The following is a 21,465-nucleotide window of genomic DNA, read 5'->3' as shown; positions in this document are numbered from 1 at the left end:
TCCATACATGCTTCTACTCTCGCCCAAAACTCATCTTTCACTCTTATACTGTATATACTCGTGTATATATATATATATATATATATATATATATATATATATATATATATATTCATGAGTCTATGAAATTGCATTTATGAATTGCCTCGCGGGCCTGATCAAATGGTCTTGCGGGCCTTATATTGCCCGGAGGCCGGATGTTCCCCACCCCTGTTCTAAATAAAGGTTGGAAACTAAGAAAGAAGAAAATAAAGGAGCTCAGCAACCAGAACGGTAACTAAAACGGCATAAAGAGAGGCCATTAAAAAGGCTATCCTGATCGCATCATTGAGCAGTAAATCATGTGTTTACATTCAGACTGTCAAAGGAAAACACTTTGAAAAAACAAAGGAATTTCTAAATAAATGTTGATGGAAATGCAAAGGAAATTCTAAATAAATGTTGATGGAAATGCAAAGGAAATTCTAAATAAATGTTGGAAAATAAGAAGAAGAAAATAAAGGAGATCAGCTACCAAAACAATAACTAAGACAACATAAAGAGGGGCCGTTGAAAAGGCTATCCCGATTGCATCATAGATTCCATTCAACATCACTAGAATTCCCTGTCAAAACATCATCAATTCCCCATAACAACAATTCACACCTTTGATGATTCTGCGTCATTCATATATTGTTTCAGTAATCCCTTTAAGACCCAGACACCCAAGTCCTGGACATTTTGGGTTCAGGCCTTCGGAAACCAAAAATGGCCAAAAAATGTAAAAAAGCCAAAAAAAGTCTGCCATGTTTTCAACCGTATTTTGAACTTTCCGCGCAGCGACGAACAGCTGTATTTTGGTGTGTTGTTCCGCTGACATCCGGCAGAGCGCCCCTGCCGCCTCCCCATTTCCCACCTACCCATCATCGTGAGTGCATGCTTGTGACCATGGCTGCCCATGTGCTCGCTTTTATGGTGGTGCCTTACTTGCTGCAGGCCCTACTGTTCCTCTGCTGCCTCTTACTCAAGTGTGTGGTGATGGTCCCGCCGCCCAAGAAGAGGAAACAAATGGTTCTGAATGTGGAGAAGAGGAAGGTATTGGAGAAGGTGGACGCAGGTTGGTCGACATCCCACATCCTACGAGAATTCAACCTGGCCCACTCTACTTTGTTCGATATCAAGAAATCCAAGGACAAACTCACCCAGTACTTGGCTGACTTTGCATCAAAGACCAAACACAATGTCCAGAGGAAGATTCTGTACCCTACCAGGTTTGCAGAAATCGACCGCTTCACGCTGATTTTAGTATCGTCAGCAACACGCTGCTGGTGTGCTGGTGCGTGGTACGAAGCTGAAGGCTGCTGCCAAGAAGTTTGCAAGGTTACATGACACCCCAGACTTCAAGGCATCCGAGGATTGCCTCTTCGCTTTCAACTTACGATGTATTTACCAACCGTAAGGCCCATGGCAAAGCTTTGGATGCCAACGAGGAGGGAGTAGAAGAGTTTCTGCAGGAGGTGAAGGGCTTGATCAACAGGGAGGGCCTCACTCTCGGTCAAGTCTACATCGCTGATGAAACTGGTCTATTCTATCACTCGCTGCCAACGAACACCCTAGCAGAGGAGATGGAAAAGCATACACCTGGACGCAAGCTCGCCAAGCAGCGGATATCTGCAGTACTTTGCGTTGTGCCAATGCTAATGGCATGCACCTGCTCAAGCCCATTATTGTTGGCCATGCAAAGCAGCCTCGGTGCCTTCGTGGGTTGATGGATGTCCTTCCTGTCGTTTCATACCATTCTGTGAAGGCTTGGTTCACAGCCAAGATCTTCAAAGACTGGTTTCACCAGCACTTCGTCAAGGAGGTCATCCATTATCAGACAAAGACACTGGGAATCTCATGCGATCAGGTAAAGGCTTTCCTTCTCTTGGACAATGCACCTGCGCATCTGTCTGACAAGGAGTTGGTGGTCGAGAATGGCCGTATTAGGTGCTTGTTTTTGCCACCTAATATGACTGCTCTCATCCAACCAATGGACCAAGGAGTGACTGTGGCTGCGAAGAGGCTGTACCATTGGAAGTTCCTGGACTTGGCGACGGTTGTTCTCGAAGACGAGGACAAGGATGAGCGCAGGGAGGGACGGGACACGCTAGGCCAGTGGACTTTGGAAAACCTTCACTGCCACATCATCATCAGGCATCTACAACTAGGCCAGTGCATGGAAGGAAGTCTCTGTCAAGACTATGGAGAGTGGTTGGTCACTTCTGCTTCTTGGAGCCTATGTAGTGCATGACTTTCTAGGTTTTGACGTGGGTGACTTCCATGCGTGTCTTCGTGCGGCTGACAATGAGGTGGATGTGGATGAAGTGCGTGAGTGGTTTGGTGACGACGAGGGTGATCCTGGGTATCAAATCATGTCTGATATTGAGATCACATCTTCAGTTGCAGTTACAAGTACCTAGCTGGAAGATTCCGATGAGGACAGCGATGATGATGCGGACTCCTCTCAGTGCGCTGCTACTCCAGCCATCCCCAAGCTGAGCACACTCCAGGAGCATGTCAAGTTCATTCTGGACTACCTTGAACACCCTGAGAGTGACAGGGAGATGGGGCCCCTGGGACTTGTGGAGGAAGTGCTCACTTTCAGGCAGTGCATCCTCAGTCACCAGAATCGCCGTTCCTTAAGTCAATCAACCATTGACACTTTCTTCAGGCCCGTGACTTCCACTGTGCCCAGCCCTGGCTCCACACCATTGCCTCACCAAGACATCTCTTCCACCTCCGAGACACAACCCAGCACATAGGCCACAGTGGAGTTGCCACTGGATGTGAGTTGCAGTTTTCTTAGAGTCGTCTGCAGTGGGTAGTCCATCACCATGTCCCAGTGATGCGCCCCTCAGCCGCCAGAAACACCTACTCTCGGACTCTGACAGTGAATAAACAGCAAAAACTCGCCACTAGACCACATGGGAATTTACACTCTTGTGCAGTGTTAAGAATAGAATGTGCAGTGTTAAGAAACTAGAATTCAGAGTGCCAAGGATTAAGTGCAGAGTGCAACACTGGTAAGTTTCAAGTTCAGCACAAATGAGAAAAGAATGTGCAGTGTTAAGAAATTAGAATTCAGAGTGCAAAGGGTTATATGCAGAGAGCAACACTGGTGAGTTTCAAATGCAGAGCAAGTAAGAAAAGAATATGCAGTGTTAAGAAATTATAATTCAGAGTGCAAAGGATTAAGTGCATTGCAATACTGGATTACTGTATGTGCTTCAGGTGCACCTTCATACTGTCAGAATCTGAGAGGATGCGGGTTAATCTTCGCAACGGCCACGGACGTATTGTAAGTACTCTGTACACTGCTAAATATTTTCCATACTCACCTCTGATTCCTCATTCTCTGGTTCTTTTTCATTTATTTCATGCTTTCTGTCCCTTATTTGTGTGAATAGGGTCTTAAATAGGTGCTGTGCATGTCCGGTAGGAAGTTATGTAGGTAGTTTTCAAAGTTAGGTTGGGTTAGGGTCCATAAGTACCTGTACAGGAGGCATTTTCCCAAGTCCCAGACAAACCCAAGTCCTGGACATACTTTTGGCTCTATTACGTCGGGTCTTGGAGGGATTACTGTATTACGCATAACAAATGTTTATTTAACCCCTTCGTTACCGCATCTCCCCCCTACCCCGTTCAGCTACCCCCCTGTCAAACCGAATTTCCCCCAGGTGTGGCTCTTTCGTGGGGTAGTATTTATTTTATCATTACATCATTTCTATTTGCTTTTTATTATTTATTTTTGTATTGGTAAGTAGATATTGACCACAAGATATGTTTATGACATGTTAAAATAATGTCTGTCTATCTGTCAATCTATCTGTCTATAGCCCGACGCCCTAATCCCGCAAAGGGTGGCCGCAGACAAAACGGCTCCAGGTCGCTCTGTCACCCATCATTTGACTATCCTCCCTCCAACTCACCCACCCCTCCCTCATATACCTCTCAACTCCATCCCTCCACCTCATCCTCAATCTACCTCTCCCTCTCCTTCCCTCCGCCTCACCTACATACATCCTCTTAGTCAGTCTTTCATTCTCCATTCTCTTCACATGTCCAGACCACCTCAGTGTATTTCTCCTAATCTTCTCAACCACATCCACATCCACCCCACTGCGTTCCTTCACTTCTTCATTCGTCAACCTGTCCTTCCACGTCACTCCACATGCTCCTCTCAAGTAACTCATTTCCACTGCTCTCACTCTTGACTTGTTCCCCTCTTGCAAGGTCCATGCCTCGCTTCCATATGTCAGGGTAGGGATCACAATACTATCATGCAGTGACTTCTTAACTTCCATACTCACCTCCCTATTTCTCATCACCGCTTTCAGTGTACCAACAACCCTCCTTCCCTGCTGTATCCTTTCACGTACTTCATCCCCCAAAGTTCCATCCTTACTCATCACACTACCCAAGTACAGTACTTGAATGCACTCACATTCTCCATATCCTCACCATCCAACCTCACTGCACACTCTGTGACTTCATTCCTCTCGAACACCATAACTTTACTTTTGATTACATTAACTTTCAGATTCCTTCTCCTACACACTGTCCCAAATTCATTCACCAAACCTTGCAACTCCCATTCATCTTCACTCAACAGTACTGTATCATCAGCAAACAGCAACACCGGAATCTTCCAAATCTCACCCTCATTCATTATAACCACCCCCACATCCACTGCCCTACCCTGCACCTCCTTTACAACCCCATCCATGTATATATTAAACAGCCATGGAGACATCACACAACCCTGTTTCAGTCCCACATTGAGATCAAAGAACTCACTCAGCTCACCATCCACTCACACCGTAGCCCTAGCTCCCTCGTACATGCTCTTCACAGCACTCAGCAATTTCCCCTCCACTCCATATATTCTTAATACCTTCCACATACCTTGCCTATCTGTACTGTCATAAGCTTTCTCCAAGTCCATGAAGGCAGCATACACTTTCCTTCCCTTCTCTAGATACTTCTGCACTAAACATCTTAGAACAAATATCTGATCTACACACCCTTTTCCCTTCCTAAATCCCCCTTGTTCTTCTCCAACTAGCTCCTCTGTCATATGCCTAACCTTATCAATGAGTATTCTACCATATATTTTACCAGTCACACTAAGAAGGCAAATACCCCTGTGGTTACCACATACTTCTCTCTCCCCTTTTCCTTTGTGTAAAGGAACAATTATACCTGATTTCCAGTCCTCTGGAACCCTTCCCTCTTCCCAAGCCAATCTACACAACTTCCATATCCACTCCACAACAATCTCACCCCCATACCTAAGCATTTCACCACACTCTTCATCAATTCCTGGCGCCTTTCCCAACTTAATCTTCTTCTTCGCTTCCACTACTTCCGTCCTACTGATCTCTTCCTCCCTCCTCTCATCTCTTCTTCTCCCAGCCATTCCCCAACCACTTATACTCGCACTGCTCTCACTCTCTACATTCAACATATCCTCAAAGTGCTCCTTCCATCTCCTCAATTTCTCTCTCTTCTCCACCAACAATGTACATGACAATATTACATGTCTAACCAACTGATTTAGTAAACATACAGTATACAGATAAATATAGTAGATAGAGATATAAATCAATGAATAGGGAGGAGAATAATGATTGTATTATTTACCTTGTAAATATGAAGAAGATCCATGAAGAATGAGGTAGGAGACAGGCAGGTCAAAAGTAGGTACGGGTGGGGTGATGCGCTTCAAGGCCAAACTGATACCAGAATCAGTATCACTTTCCCCACTACTATTGCTCACTTCACCATCATTCTTGGGCATGTACTCCTCATCAGAGTCGCTCACAGTTATGTCAGATTGTGTTTCGTTATCATCAGACACTTCTAAGTCACTATCCAAGTCAGATTCATTGCCGTAGGACGCCATGGCACAGAAGTAAATCCAAAAGCACTGACACGTTCGGCTGCTTGAAAAACACTACAGCGTGCTCCCACACACTTTCCCGCGATACCACCACTGTTGCTAAGCTAGTGACAGTCCCTTTACCAAGAAGCATTATCTGGCTATATTATATTACGTGTTATAGCCCATTATATTTACCAAATTCAAAATATATAGGGTACAATGACCTACACAACATATCTGAGTCATTTTCATAAAACTATGCCCAGGGGCAGGGGCATATGGCAGGGGAGTGCAGCATGAGTAACAAAATTGCCATATGTCATCGCACATGGGATCACAAAGCACCCAAACCGAGGAAGAGGAAGCCCAATAGGCCCCTATAATGATCGTGAGTACCCTAGTACTCATGATCGTATTCGGTTCCGCTGCCGACATTTCATTTTGAGTAAGGGGTAAACATTTCGGAAATTCAGTAAAGAAGGGGTTAATTGCCCCAGGACCGTCTGATGGTGGGATTGTATACAATGCAGCTGCTTCTTCTCTACCGAGTTTGAATACGAGTTGGAGATTGCATTCTTTAGTGACCATGACTGGGTACAAGTGAAACGGGCACTGGTTTTAGGCTTCAGTTAACTTCATTTACAGCTGTTGGGCCATTTAGATTGGCTTTAAACTTTTGTTTTGGACTTATTTGGGTGGGTTTAGGGCTTGGTTGGGGGGAAACCCAAGGCTGAAAAATGGATCCCTATACTTTAAATGTTAAATAGACCCCGAGATACGATACCCCACCTAGCGATGGGTTTTTACTTAACCATTTGCATTGTTAAACCGAGCTTTGCCTGTACCTTTCCTACCACACTCAATAGACTTATCCCACAATAATTCATGCACTCACTTACCTTTATTTTTGTAGAGGGGTACAGTCACTGCCTTTTTCCACTCTGCTGGCACAGTATCACTCATCCATGCATTCTTACATATCACCAACAAGCACTTGATTCCACTCTCTCCACTACAGTTAATTATCTCTGCATACACCTCATCATCCCCAGCTTCTTTCCCATTTTTGAGCCACTTCACAGTGTTCTTCACCTCTGCTAGTGTCACATTTCCTGGCACAGCATTCCTTCTCTGTGCACCCCGAAAACCAATCATGTTAACAGTCACTTTGCTCTCTCCATTCTCATTCATCAGACTGTGGAAATATTCTTTCCATCTGGTCCTTTCTTCATCCCCATGAGTTAATAATCTCCCCACTTACATCCATCACCCTTTCACATTTCTTACCACTTTCACTTCTACATTTTGGCCCCTCTGTCCAGAGTAACTTCCTATTTTCAGAGTAATTTGCATTTCCTAGATGATAATTTATGTCTTTCTTTTTCCACTTCACTGGTCTCTTTATGTGCTGCATAATCTCAGTATATTCATTTCTTATTTCAACTGAAGCCCTATGCTTCATCCACTCTAGCCACTTCTTTCTCTCTTCCTCCACTGCTTTCCTAACCTCTTCATCCCACCAAGCTTGTTTTACAAACAGTAAATATTTTCATGTCAGATTGTATGCCCAGAATTTAAAAACACTCTAACCCACATGATGACCATGATGGATGGGAAAATGACATCATTTTTTTATGCTGCTGGGATGAGAGTGGCGTGAAACACTGAACTGGGTAGCATCTGCCTGGAAAATGATGTGCCAAATTTGACTTGGGCTAAATAGAAAAGATTCACCTAAAATTGATAATGTATCCTTATTTTAGCATTTTGTTTATAATCAATACTCATAAATCGACATACAATAAACTCCCAATTTCTGGCATAAACAGTAGTGACTGTGAGGTTGACAGAAACTGACATACTGACAGATATTGACATAATACCCCCTTGCCAGAGGGGATCTGATCCCCTATAGAACACTATACCTTTTATGTGTAACTGTTTAAACATTGAAAAACTCCCTTGAATACAGTAATAAGCAGGAGGAAATGTCACTGTATTGTGCAGTACACTGTATGCACACTGCACAACTGACTCCCAGTGGCAGAGTTAGGCACGGTAAGGGAGGTTAGCAAGGCAGACAGAAAGAGGATAGCCAGCCCTTATGAAGCTTTATGGGAGAGTGAGACAGGTTTGATATGAATGACAAATAAATTGGAAGATGACTGGGGTAATAAATTCACCAGAGAGTAGCAGGAGAGTTTTTTTTTAGAAGTCCCATGTGGTTAGTGGCATAGAAGGTGATAGTATTCTACACCTCCATCTCCTCCTGTGCCACCTGACTCACTGTCCAGCCTTTGTCAAGCTTGCTGATAATCTCCCACTTCTTAAGAGACAGGACCTTCCTGGGCCACCTGGCAAATCAAGGTGCTGTAGTTACACATGCCAGCAGAAGGCATGAGACCAGCAGGATATGCATAAGCACAGGCATGACAACAAAAATGAGGAACTTCATTATAAGCATGGCTGCATCTTGACAGTATAGCTGCCACGTGGCATGCTAGCGAGAGAGCAGCAGCCTTGGAGAAGGGAAGGGAGTAGTGTGTTATAAAGCATTTTGCAATGAGATACATGAGTAAAAAGGTGTGAAATGTACTGGGGAGGAGGGATATACTAGTACATATTCAATACTGAACATGAGAAGAAAATAAAAGTTAGGGACATCTGTCTATCCATCTATTGCCAGATGCCTTAGTCCCGCAAGGGGCGGCCACAAACAAATTGCCTCCATGCATCCTGTCCCCTGCCATTTCACTGTGCTGCTCACAGCTCACACCCCACTCTCTCATATACCTTTCCATCCCTCCATCTCATCCTTGGCCTCCCTCTCCCTCTCCCCCCCTCCACCTAACTCACCTAACTCACATACAGTCAAGTTGCGTCAAATGCGTGTTTGTAAGCCATGGTTTTCTAATCCATGGCATGGTTCCTGCTCAGAAGGGTTGATGAATATAGAAACTGTGAGAGAGAGAAGGTTGGAAGAGTTGGAGGTAGTGAATCAGGAAGTGCAAGAGATCAGCAGAGAGGAAGTGAGGAATGCCATGAAGAGGATGAAGGATGGTAAGGCAGTGGGCCCAGATGGTATACTGGTGGAAGTATGGAGGAGCTTAGGAGAGATGGTTGTGAAGTGGTTTATCAGATTATTTAACAAAATCCCTGAGGGTGAGAGGATGCCAGAGGAGTTGAAAAAAAGCGTTTTAGTTCCAATTTTCAAGAACAAGGGTGATGTGCAGTGCTGCAGTTACTACAGAGGTATAAGGCTGATTAGCCATGCAATGAAGATATGGGAAAGAGTGGTGGAAGCTAGGCTGAGAAGAGAAGTGAGGATCTGTGAGGATCAATTTGGCTTTATGCCAGGTAGAAGTACTACAGACACCATATTTGCTCTGAGATTGGTAATGGAGAAGTATAGAGAGGGCCAGAGGGAGTTGCATTGTGTGTTTATAGACTTGGAGAAAGCTTATGATAGGGTACCGAGAGAGGAGCTGTGGTACTGTATGAGAAAGTCAGGAGTGGCAGAGAAGTACGTGAAGGTGGTGAAGGACATGTATGACGATAGTGTAACAGCAGTGAGATGTGCAGTAGGAATGACTGAGGGTTTCAAGGTGGAGGTGGGATTGCATCAAGGATCGACTTTGAGCCCCTTCTTTTTTGCAGTGGTGATGGACAGATTGACAGATGAGATTAGACAGGAGTCTCAGTGGACAATGATGTTTGTGAACAACATTGTGATATGCAGTGAGAGCTGGGAGGAAGCCGAGGCAGAGCTAGAGAGATGGAGATATGCACTGGAGAGAAGGGGAATGAAAGTATGCAGAAGCAAGACTGAGTACATGTGTGTAAATGAGAGAGATGACAGGGGAACCATAAGGCTGCAAGGTGTAGAGATGGCAAAGGTATATGAATTCAAATACTTGGGGTCAACTGTACAAAGTAATGGAGAGTGTGGTAGAGAGGTAAAAGAGAGAGTGCAGGCTGGATGGAGTGAGTGGAGAAAGGTGACAGGAGTGATCTGTGACAGAAGGGTCTCTGCAGAAATGAAAGGGAAAGTTTATAAGACTGTAGTGAGGCCAGCCATGTTGTACGGAATGGAGACGGTACCACTGACAAAAAGTCAGGAGGCAGAGTTGGAGGTAGCAGAATTGAAGATGTTGTGTTTTTCACTAGGAGTGATGAGGTTGGATAAAATTAGAAATGAACATATTAGACGGACAGCGCACATACGTCAGTTTGGGGACAAAGCTAGAGAGGTGAAACTGAGATGGTTTGGACATGTGTGGAGGAGGGATGAGGAGTATGTTGGGAGGCGGATGCTGGAAATGGAATTGCCAGGCAGGAGAAAGAGATGAAGGCCAAAGAGAAGGTTTCTGGATATAGTGAAGGAGGACATGCAGGTGGTATGTGTAGCAGATGATGATGCAAAAGACAGAGTAAGATGGAGACGGGTGATCTGCTGTTGCAACCCCTAAGGGGAGAGCTGAAAGGAGAAGAAGAAGAAGAAGAGGCTCCTGCTCAGAATTGAAAGTAGCAGAAACCATGGTTATATGCTTAAAGCGCAGACTCTCAGTGCCAAAGTGACGCATTTCCATTGAGATTTCCATGGCGTGTGTCTGTTCGCAAACCACAGGCTTCAGCCATTCATAGGCAAGAATGACAAGCAGTGAGAAGCCAATCATAACCCTTCCCTGGTGGCAAGTGCATGCACTACTTCAATCCATTGTTTATTCCTGCACCACCCGCTGTGAGAGTGACCACATGCGAGGTTTCTGAGGACTACCTGGCCCTTTTTTTTTTGTTCCCTTACTTGCCCTTCCAGTGAGATACAATGCCATACCACAACCGGCCTGAGATTTCGCCGCCCCCCTCAAAAAAAAAAATCCACTTAAGTATGACCAGAAAATGGATGTTATTCATCGCATTGATAATGGAGAGAAAAATGCAAGAGTAGCTCTGATTATGGTGTCAACAAATCAACTATCCACACAGAGCAAGAAGATGTTAAGTGCTTATGGGCCTATGGGTCTGGGGCATTGGATGAATGTCTTTGGTGTTTTGATGAGGCCCTCATCTGGACTGAGAGATGCCTAGAGATGTTTGCTTGGCAGCAGGCCAGGAAGAACATTGTGGTGGACAGCCCACTGCTGCATGAGAAGGCTAAGCGTTTGCACATTGTCGCCTGCCGACACCTCCGTGTGACTTCTGCCAAGTCATTTCAAGCCAGCCCCGGATGGTTCCAGAGTTTATTGAAGTGAAAGTATCTGATTGGTGAATGTGTCCCTGCAGACGCCTCCGCTGCCGCCGATTTCCCAGCCATCCTGAAAGCAGTGATTGATCGTGATGGTTATGCTCCCGCCACCATCACTGTTATGGACGAAACGGGACTACAGTGGAAATTCCTGCCCTCAACAACCTAGATCTCCAGGAAGCAGCGACAGGCCCAGGGAGGAAGATGGACAAGGCCTGGTACACTGTTGTTCTATGTATGAATGCTGCAGAGAAGGAACTTAAAAAAAAAAAAAAAAAAAAAACTCAGGAACCTGAACGACATGAGTGAGTCGGGGGTCTACTGGCAGCAGCTTGTGAAGGCTTGGGCAACAACGAACTTAGTGGTAGACTGGTTTGATTTGTTTATGAGGGACGCCAAGGAGCATTGCCAGAGGCAGGGCGTGGGCTTCAAGGTGCTTCTCCTTGGACAATGCGCCTTGCCACCCCCAGCACCTCACCTCTCACCACCCGTGGGTGAAAGTGCTGTTCTTTCCCCCAAACACAACGTCTCCACTCCAGCCCCTTGACCGGGAAATAATTGCCAAAACGAAAGTTCTGCACAGTAAGTTTATGTATGGAAAGATTATTTGTGCAGTGACCACTGACATGCCAGAGATGGAGGTGTTGGAGGGGATTGAGGGGCCTGTTGGTGGCAGTGGTAGCGATGCCGAGGCAGGCAGTGAGGAAGAGGTGCCCATGTTTGAATGCAACTCCACAACCCCACAGGAAATCATGACTACTGCAGAGTTCTGGCACCAGTACAACAGCAAGGACTCCATTGAGGGGTTACTTAAGGCTTGGGGTAGCCTGAGTCGGGCAACCATAGTGCACGCTTGGTGCCTTGTCCTGCCTTACCTCAGCATGCCAGTCACCAACCAGCCACAGCAACTGCAGCAAGGAATGGAGGAGATTAGGGCTCTTGCCCACCAAGTACCCGGGTGTAGCGAGGTGACAGCTCAAGACATCATGGCGGTGGTGAGCAGTGACCCAGACTCCTTAAAGGCAGTGTTAGATGTGGTGATTCAGGATGACGTGCATGTGGCAGGCATGGAAAGTGAGTGTCAGCCAGGTGGAAGGAGTGTGGTGGAGAGACATAAGCTTTCCATGAAGGACCTGAGTGATGTGTTAGTTGGTGTGGACATTCTGAAGGAAAAAGTGCTAGCCTTTGAGAGAAATGAAGAAAGGCATAATGAGTTTGTGGCCTGTATGGAAAAGGCTGTGGCGTTTTACAAGGAAATGCATAACAGGCATGTTAACGAGCCTCACCAGGAGCTGATCACCCTACTGCTTTGCCCAGGTAGGAGCACAACCTGAGCCAATGCCTGGCCCTTTGCACTCATCCGACGACATGGAGACAGCTGAGAACGACAATGACCCTTCTTCAGTTATCTCTGCGGCGGACTTTGAGGGGTTCCTGAGGGTGACTGAGGAGGAAGAAGCAGGGCTGAGGCAGTGGCAGCATGAGGCACCACCACACTCACCTCATGCTGAGAGGCCTTAGTTTGTCTCTGGCCTCGAACCCACCACTCCCACCTCTTCCACTTAAGCATTGTCGTTGGTCAGAGTCAGGTAAGACCCTTTGATATTGTATATTTCATGTTTAATATTCTTTATTCCCAGTAATACATGCACTGAATAATTATTTGAGTATGTGCTAGTGTTCGCTGGTGACTGGTTGGGTGTAGTTGGGGTGATATGTGTCAACTTGGCCAAGAGGCCAGAACCATAAGTAATTTTTCCCATAAGTTATGTTATTTATAAACCACGGAATTTCTAAAGCATGGCAGTGATCCAGAACTATATTGCTGTGGATTAGATGATTTGACTGTGCACTCTCCTTATCAGTCTCTTGCTATCCATCCACACCACATGGCCAAATCAGCCCAATATGTTTCTCCTAATGCTTCCTATCACATAACATGCTGGTACCATCCACTTAGTGTAGTGTTACTCTGTTTTTAGGGTAGCTGTACGTCGAGTGGCAAGCCAGTTGACTTCCTGTAAACCAGGAAATCATTGACAGTGCTGGGTGGTAACCTTATAACTAACCAACATGTGTTCCCTTTGTGACAACAAGTGGGCTGGTGAAGGATTAGTGCCCCTCCCTGGAAAACAACTAACTTAAAGTACAAACAAGAAGACAGGGACAAACAGGTAACAAATTATGAAGAAATGCAATAAAGTAAAGCCATCTGCAGTGAGATAATCTCCAGGATAGGAGAGACTGCCAAATTTGGCAACATCAAATGAAATGTTTTGGTGGTGAGACTCACATTGCTGTATTTGATCCTCCAGCTTACAGTACTGTACTGTTTATTGAATATTAAACAGGAAATTATAGCAAAAGAAAGAACCCTAAAAATAAGAAATTAGAAAGAAATGAAGCCATGTGTTAATTTCAAGTTATGAGTAAAGCATCCAGGACGCTGTGTTGGGATGATGAGTAGAATGGTGTGGATTTCGATTTTGGGATTTCCCAAGGTATTTTAATTTCTTCAGGCTTGCTTTTATCATTTTGTTTGTTTTTTGTTATAGTTCATATAAATAAAAAAGTGGAGATGACCATGGGCTCCAGCTATCAGCCCTGAGCCCAGGAGATGATCAGGGACCCACCAGCCATGGCCAGTGACTGTACCAGTGGTCTTAGAGCACCCTGCCAGGGTGGCCCGAGGGACATCCATCCAAGCACACCTTGGTACTTTGACTGTCTCTCTCCTATCCATCCAGTGATAAGTCAGCCTGCTGGGGTGCTACTCTGAGGTTTAGGCTCCTCCCTATTAGGCAAAAGTGACACCCTGGGAGGTTCAGTGCCCTGTACCCACTGCGTAGATCAGAGTTCTAACCGCCCAAATCCATGCTTACAAATGGAACTCTCCACACCCCTCTCATGTCCGCCACTATATAGTGAGGCCAAAGCTTTCCATCTGCGTGTCTTTGCTGGTGTCAACCCCGTGTGTCATAGTAGGACGCAATGTGTGGTGTGTAAAGTACATGTAGTGTATAGTAGACAGTAAGAAAAATGTGTTTGGAAGTGTATGCCGGCCTCCTCACCTTGTTAATGACACACAGAAAAAGGTCACTAAAGGGGAATGGCCATGAGCTAGGCCTGGAGGTGAGCAACAGCTCTCTGTATCACCAGCTTTCCCATCTCCATCGAGAGTCTCTCCCAGATCAGCTGGTGCTACATCCAGCTCCTTGAGAATGAGAATGATGGATGGAATACTATACAGTCCATTCACTTAGTATGCAAGAATCTGGGCAGTAGAAGACCTCACTTTCTCGAAATTTCGCCTTTTACAAATAACATAACTTGTGGGGAAAATTCTAATTGGTGGGTTGGCCACCTCAAAAGTTGCCACTTTGGCCTCTAGTTTGTCGTTTTGCCTATGTTCTATGCGACATTAAACACATGTACACATTAAGTATTACCCACGCAATAGCCCTTTTCGTTAAAATCAATTCAGGAAAGGCATAATTGACTTGAAGAGATTGGGTTCCGAGGTAGGGTGAGGCAGTTACAGTACCCTGACCCCATCACCTTGACTCCATCACGCCGCCACCACCAACACGCTCCATATCAGTCATGAACCCCTCAAAGTCCAAGGCAGACACAACAAATGCACCATCGTCGTCATCCTGGGCTGATGTAGAGGGCACTGGATCATTTTCTTGTTGTAATGGAGTGTGATTTGCCACAAGGACATAAGTAATTCCATCTTGTGCATTGTTTGTGATAAATGGGTGCATAAGAGATGTAGTGGTATTAGAGGTAGGCTGTGAGAAACGCTGATTTCATGTGTGCGGTGTGTTGGGGAGAGTATGTGGATATTACCAAGTGTGAAAGGATTGAACTTGCTGGTGAGTCTCTTGAGTGTGTGGAAGAGTTTCGATATTTGGGAGACATGTAATGTGATGGAGGTGGGGCCGGAGCTAGCTCTGTGGCTAGAGTGAGGAGTGGCTGGAAGAAGTCAGGGAGCTATTGCCTCTCCTGACATTGAGAGGGCTCTCCCTCTGTGCTATGGGATCTTTGTATTTGGCATGTGTTAGGAGTGATATGCTGTATGGTAGTGAGACCTAGGCGGTAAAGGAAGAGCATATTTGCAGGCTCAGACTTATAGAAATGACAATGATTAAGTAGATATGCATTGCGTCCATGAGTGCAAAGCCTGGGGGGACTAGGTTTATGATGGAGGAATTGAGAGGTAGGATGGGACTGGAGTGTATTGGTGTTGTGATGAGGAGAGGTAGATTGAGATGGTTAGGGCCTGTGGAGAGGATGGGGGATGATAATTGGGTGCAGAAAGTGAGAAGTGTTAATGTTGAGGGTAGAGTAGTGAGAGGTAGACCGGAAATGACCTGGGATGAGGTCTTTGAGCTTGACCTAAGGGTTAAGGGACTAAATGGGGAAGATGCCAGAGATCGAGCAACATGGAGATCCCCCATCAGGTGACCAAGGCCTATGCATGCAAGCATGTTGGAGCCATCAAAAACAAAAATGAAAACAAATGGAGTAAAGAAGCTGGTGATCAGAGTCTGATGCTCTCAGTTCACTTCCTCAGCATACCTGCCTTGGTGGTAACGTAGGCTGTTTTCTACAGCATCCAGAACCTCTTGAGCATTCTGCAGTTTTTACTCATTATCGCTTGACTTTTAATTTCATCAAAGGCTGCCAGGATTTTGCATGTTTCGGGCCTTTAGATATTCACTGTCCATGGCCATGGCTTGTGACATCATGACCTGTGTCACTTCCTTGCACACTCTACAAGGGTAGGTCGCACTCTGCAGCGCAACACTGGATTCAGCTCATGTTGTGGCCCCGATTTCACTTTTTCAAAAACAACTTACGCGCTATCAATTATTTAATTTTTTCACACCCCTGTTGCACTTTAGGCATTTCGTGTCACAAAAACTTTGCGTATTAAGCGAAAGGACTAGATGTCTATTCTTTTATAAAGGAGAAGCTGAACCTATAGCTTTGGTACAGTCATCTCATAATACTGTATTTGCAAGTGTTAAGTTACCAAAAACACCATGAATTGGTAGAAATGTGAATACTCTTCATGAATCAGGAAGCTACCCTTGTGGGGTACAATTTTCATCACTGTATAGTGGTAAACATGTAATGCCACAAATTTAGTATTCATGTATATGTTTAGAGGTACTGTAATTTCTAAGTTAGATAGGGTGTAATCTGAATACTAGTCTATAAGGCTCCTGTCCTAAGTAGTAGTTCATGCATTAATGATCGATGTAGGGATAACTTTATTTTTATATGTATATATCTCTGTATCTATGCATAGGTAGTGTAACTGGAAGTGTTGAGCTATGGGAGTAACGAATAACAGATGCGTGCAACATTCCCCTTGCTTGGGCGTCGTTGCCTGGCGCCAAGTTTAAACCTTAAACAGAATAATAATGGGAATGCAATTCTTTCCGTATCATTGTCGTGTAATGCTTACTAATGAAGCTGCTAGAATCCAAATATGTTTTTTTTTTTTTTTTTTTTTTTTTTTTTTAATGCGAGGAAGAAGGAACCAAAGGCCTTGAGCCCGCAAACAGTTCCCTCCAAGAGAAAAACAAAATACAATATAGAGCCAAATTCAAGATCCGATCATTTTGAGATGCCTGGACACACTGCGTTTGAAAGACTGGAGATCATAGGCATCAAAACTCATCAAGATAATGTAATTTGTGAGGACCAAATAGTCCCGCTTGCCTTAGCCATCACTAGATGGCATAAGCTACCCCAAACTCAAGGCGGGATGGCAGTAAATTCAGTATTTAAATGTAGTAAGGAATGAATCTCAAATTTTCCCCAATTCAATCAAAAGTCCTAACGTCATGTGTACTCTATATAAATAGTGAAGAGAATTAAACCTCACCATATCGCAAAAACACAGTCTCATTTGATCTGGCAGTAGCGTCCCTAAGTGCCCGACAGGCCACATTGGCCACCCAGACGTCGTGGATAACAGACGTTGATTCAGGTGAGCTGTACACATTCCTCCTTTCTCCCCCCTGTTGCTGGTTTTAATTCTTACTTGTCGTGAACAATATGAAGTAATGTTGTTAAAAGCTCAACGTAGAGATTGGCTACCCAGACGTCGTGGATAACAGACGTTGATTCAGTTCACAGACACCGTGACTTTGGGGCGTGCATGAGGCCATCATATGATATTGCCCATAGACTTGATGTACACCCACACTTACACTACCCATGAATAGTTTTATAAACTGAATGTAGTAGAAATTGAATTATGAATCAATTAGGTGAACCTTTTTTTTTATAGTAGATAAGGTACAGATTTTGAAAGTTAATGTGATCATGTAACGGAAAGGCGAATTTAAACTCATCAACCGTTTTCTTTTCTCTTTTATTAATAGGTTAGGAATATTGGGAGTGTTGAAATGAACTTAGTGGTTGTAAGAAAATGTGATTTTTGAGTTGTTCCTCGAGGCTAAACAAGCCTGAGTGATTATGAATTATTAGTGATTATGAATTATTAGTGATTATGAATTATTAGTGAGCATGAATTATTAGTGATTATGAATTATTAGTGATCATGAATTATTAGTGATTATGAATTATTAGTGATCATGAATTATTAGTGATTATGAATTATTAACGGCGATACCACATTGAGTACACCGCTTCCCGTTCGATCAGCGAAGTTAAGCAACGTTGGGTCTGTTTAGTACTTGGATGGGTGACCGCCTGGGAACACCAGATGCTGTTGGCATCCCTACGTCAAGTGGGGTTGGTGGAGGATTAGTGCCCCTCCCTGTAAAACAATTAACTCTAAGCCCTTGGCCACCCCGTCTGGGATACATGGCGTCTGGCAGTGAATGAATGAATGAATGAATTATTAGTGATTATGAATTATTAGTGATTATGAATTATTAGTGAATTGTGTGATGAGTTTATACTGCCCCGACGAAATAGAACAAGAGTGATTATCTTTTTTTGGTTCGAGGCTATGCCAGCCCGAAAAGACAATTCATGCCAATAAATGTCCCAGTCTTGAGGCTATTGACGAGCCCAAGAATGACCGATAGTGGGGAATGTGGTGTGATGACCTCAGAAGTCACTGTTGAATATTCAAATTGTTTCGCTTGGTAACAGTACCGTATGACTTTCGCCCAAACTATGGCTTAATTGACAACCCTTTTACATATGATTAAAGGTCATGTAATTCAAAAAAGGCTGTTGATTAACAAGTATAGAATTACAGTATTAGAGTAAAGTATATGTAACTTTGATACCCAACCAAGGGAAATATGTCCTCTCACGCATAACTCACTCCCCTTCCAGTTCAAGATTCCTCCGCTTTGGGAACGACTAACACACGTGGTACTGACTTATTCTCGACTCGGCCAAAACTACAAACGCTACCAAAAAAATATCCGTTAAGCAATTAACCTTTATCATTCAAAGTCGAAGTACTTTTCCCCCTTTGTTTTTACTGAGGTGAATACTTTATCAGTCATTGAGGGGAGCCTAAGTTGAGTACTATTTGTATTATCAACGAGTATGTTAAACAGAACCACAACGGTGGGATATATATATAAAAAGAATCCGACCATTACAAACATATGGAAGCCGGCCTGTGTCAGTGTATGTAAAATATGAAGTAACATGCATGAGAAGTTGACTCATGGAGACACCTAGCAGTCAGGCACAAAACATTTAGTGGCTTGAGGTTTGAAATTCAACCACCAGAAAAAACAAATGCCCCAGTCCCAGAGCACATGTGGTGTAAATTAGCTTTGAATTTATATTAGTATTGTACACAAGATGAAAATAGAATAAATGAACAGGCAGAGTACAGTAGTGTGGTATGCACTGTTTGTGTGCGGTACTCACCATTCGGATGCTGTTGCCTTGTTTCATTCCTCTTTCCTGTCTTGTTTCTCTTCCTTGCCTCCCCTGCTGGTTGTGCTTTTGAGGGTGATGGTGATGGTCAGATGATAAGATGAAAAGATGATGATGATGTGATAACGTGATGATGTTGAACAAAATTTTAGCATGTTGGCAGAACTACTACTTTGCTGAAGCATATTGAAGATGCTATGAAGCAAAAATACACCAATAAAAATACACAAACTTTGCAGTTACAACAGCTAGTGCTCACAATAGGGTAACATGCATGAGAAGTTGACTCATGGAGACACCTAGCAGTCAGGCACAAAACATTTAGTGGCTTGAGGTTTGAAATTCAACCACCAGAAAAAACAAAAAAATCATCCATCCATCATCCAATCCTACGTTGCCCCATGAATAGAGTAGGAGCCCAGGGCTAGGCAACTTGGTCCTGACATTTAACCCGTCATGTCCCGAGGTTTTCGCACCTCCGACATCCCCCAGTCCCGAGCCTTTTTGGAAAAAATTTTTTTGGCTAAAACTTCCGCTTAGGTCAAGAAACGAAGGAAAATCACAAAGAAAGTGGTTCCCGCAGTCTAGAAGCGGTCCATTCAGGTGAGGTCCCCCGAGCCAGGTGTGGTGTTCTGTAATGGACGTGATATGTGCTCACGTTATCTATGGTAAGGAATATTGGGAGAAACAACACACAACACCTCTATATTTATTGAATTTGAACTAATAAACAATAACAGTAACAATATAATGGATTTCAGACACATATATATGAAAAATAAGCATTGTACCATCGCGCGAGCATAGCGAGTTTGGTCCGAGTCGTAACATGCTATATGCTAAGTGTCTTGTATCAGTCAACCTATCATTTTTTCTACTTGTATACTTCTGTTTCAATGACATTTTACCAATTACAACTGTTTGTAAGTGTTTTCATTCATTATGATGACATGCAGGACTTAGCGCACATCAGCTTAGTAAGCGCACTCGCTGTGACTCGTATTTCAACATACCAAATTGTTTTATCACTTTCCAATTATTTTTCCCTTTACATAGAACCTTTCCTCCACCACTGTAAATGTTTTCAATTATTTTCATTCATTACGAGGGCATTTAGCGATATCATTCATTCATTGCCAGACGCCATGTATCCCAAACAGGGTATGCTAGCGCATATTCACGTAGCAACCACGATCTCAAACACTCGTGTTTCATCATCTACTTTATTTATTCACTCCAATTATAATTTCCCACTTACATTACACACGTTTACACCCCTATACTGCACTGTACATACTTAATGGCATTATTTATTCAAGTGAGCGTGAGAATATCGCATGAAAATACCCTCGCAATGAATGTTTCGACCAACATAATACTCACACACTTATATACTAATTCTTCACATATATTACACACTTTATCACTTGCTGACTTTTATTTTCACTAATACGTACCTTATTCATTCAACTGAGCATCAGGAAATCGCATCTCTGTACACATGCTTTGAATATTTGACTTAGAATATATTTCAGCACTTACAAGAATTTGAACTTATATTATACCCGTAAGCATTTGCAATAATAATAATTATATAATACGGGCCGTATTTCTTGCACTGAGCGACAGAATATCGCATCATAAAACCCTCGCTATGTAAGTTTCCACTTAGGGCATATTTATATACTTACATACAATTTTTGCACTTATGTTCTACCCGTATGCACTTTATACTAATATTTGGAGATCAACATGACTGATAATTTCACTGAGCGTCTGTCTGTCGCATTTACCTCATAATTTCTGCGTCCTTTTGCATTCACACCATATTAGAATTGCATCAACTTGTGATATTCACTGAAACATTGGTGAATACAGAGACCCACGTCACACTGCACGCACTCATAGCGGGTGTCCTTCCTCTGTGTCATGAGTCTCACCTGGGAATTACTGCACACGTGACACCTGCGTTGGGGCCTAGGTCTGTTTGGCTGGGGAGGGATAGGAGTGGGGAAATGGCGGCCGGATATTCTCAGGGGAGTTTGTGCAATAGGGGCAGTGCGGGTGCGATGTTGGGGCCTTTCAACAGCATACCGTGCAAAGATTTCTCTTGTGAGCTCCCTCACAAACCCTTCAAATGTTTCCTGAACTCCTGTTGTCATGGTGTGAAGGTGGTGGAAATTCAGAGCAGTGATATCTAGCAAGTGAAAGAACAGTTTCTTATACCACTTCATCGTGGTCCTGGCACACTCTACCGTCGATATCATGAAGTCTGACTGGTCCACGAGGCGCATGTTTATATTATAATCAATGACACACTCAGGTTTCCATACACGACGCCTGTTCTCGCTACGGTAATCTACGGAATCAGTACGGTGCATCAAGGGGCGGTGAACCGTGGACAAGAGGCTTACTTCTCTGT

The 21,465-nt window shown here is 43.9% G+C and overlaps 1 protein-coding gene and 1 non-coding gene across 2 annotated transcripts in view; both read left to right on the top strand.

Moving 5' to 3' along the window:
- Positions 1-21,465, top strand: part of drosha (ribonuclease 3 drosha) — a 575,197-nt gene that overhangs the window by 170,044 nt on the left and 383,688 nt on the right. The window lies entirely within an intron of this gene.
- On the top strand, positions 17,792-17,910 carry LOC145417956 (5S ribosomal RNA). The gene has a single exon (XR_013900617.1). It is a non-coding gene; the product is annotated as a 5S ribosomal RNA (ribosomal RNA).

Source organism: Coenobita brevimanus, chromosome 111, assembly GCF_032717465.1.
Source record: "Coenobita brevimanus isolate Jiangsu-jjx chromosome 111, ASM3271746v2, whole genome shotgun sequence".
Lineage (NCBI taxonomy): Eukaryota > Metazoa > Arthropoda > Malacostraca > Decapoda > Coenobitidae > Coenobita > Coenobita brevimanus.
Note: the sequence above shows the minus strand (reverse complement) of the source record. Positions and strands in the feature narration are given on the sequence as shown.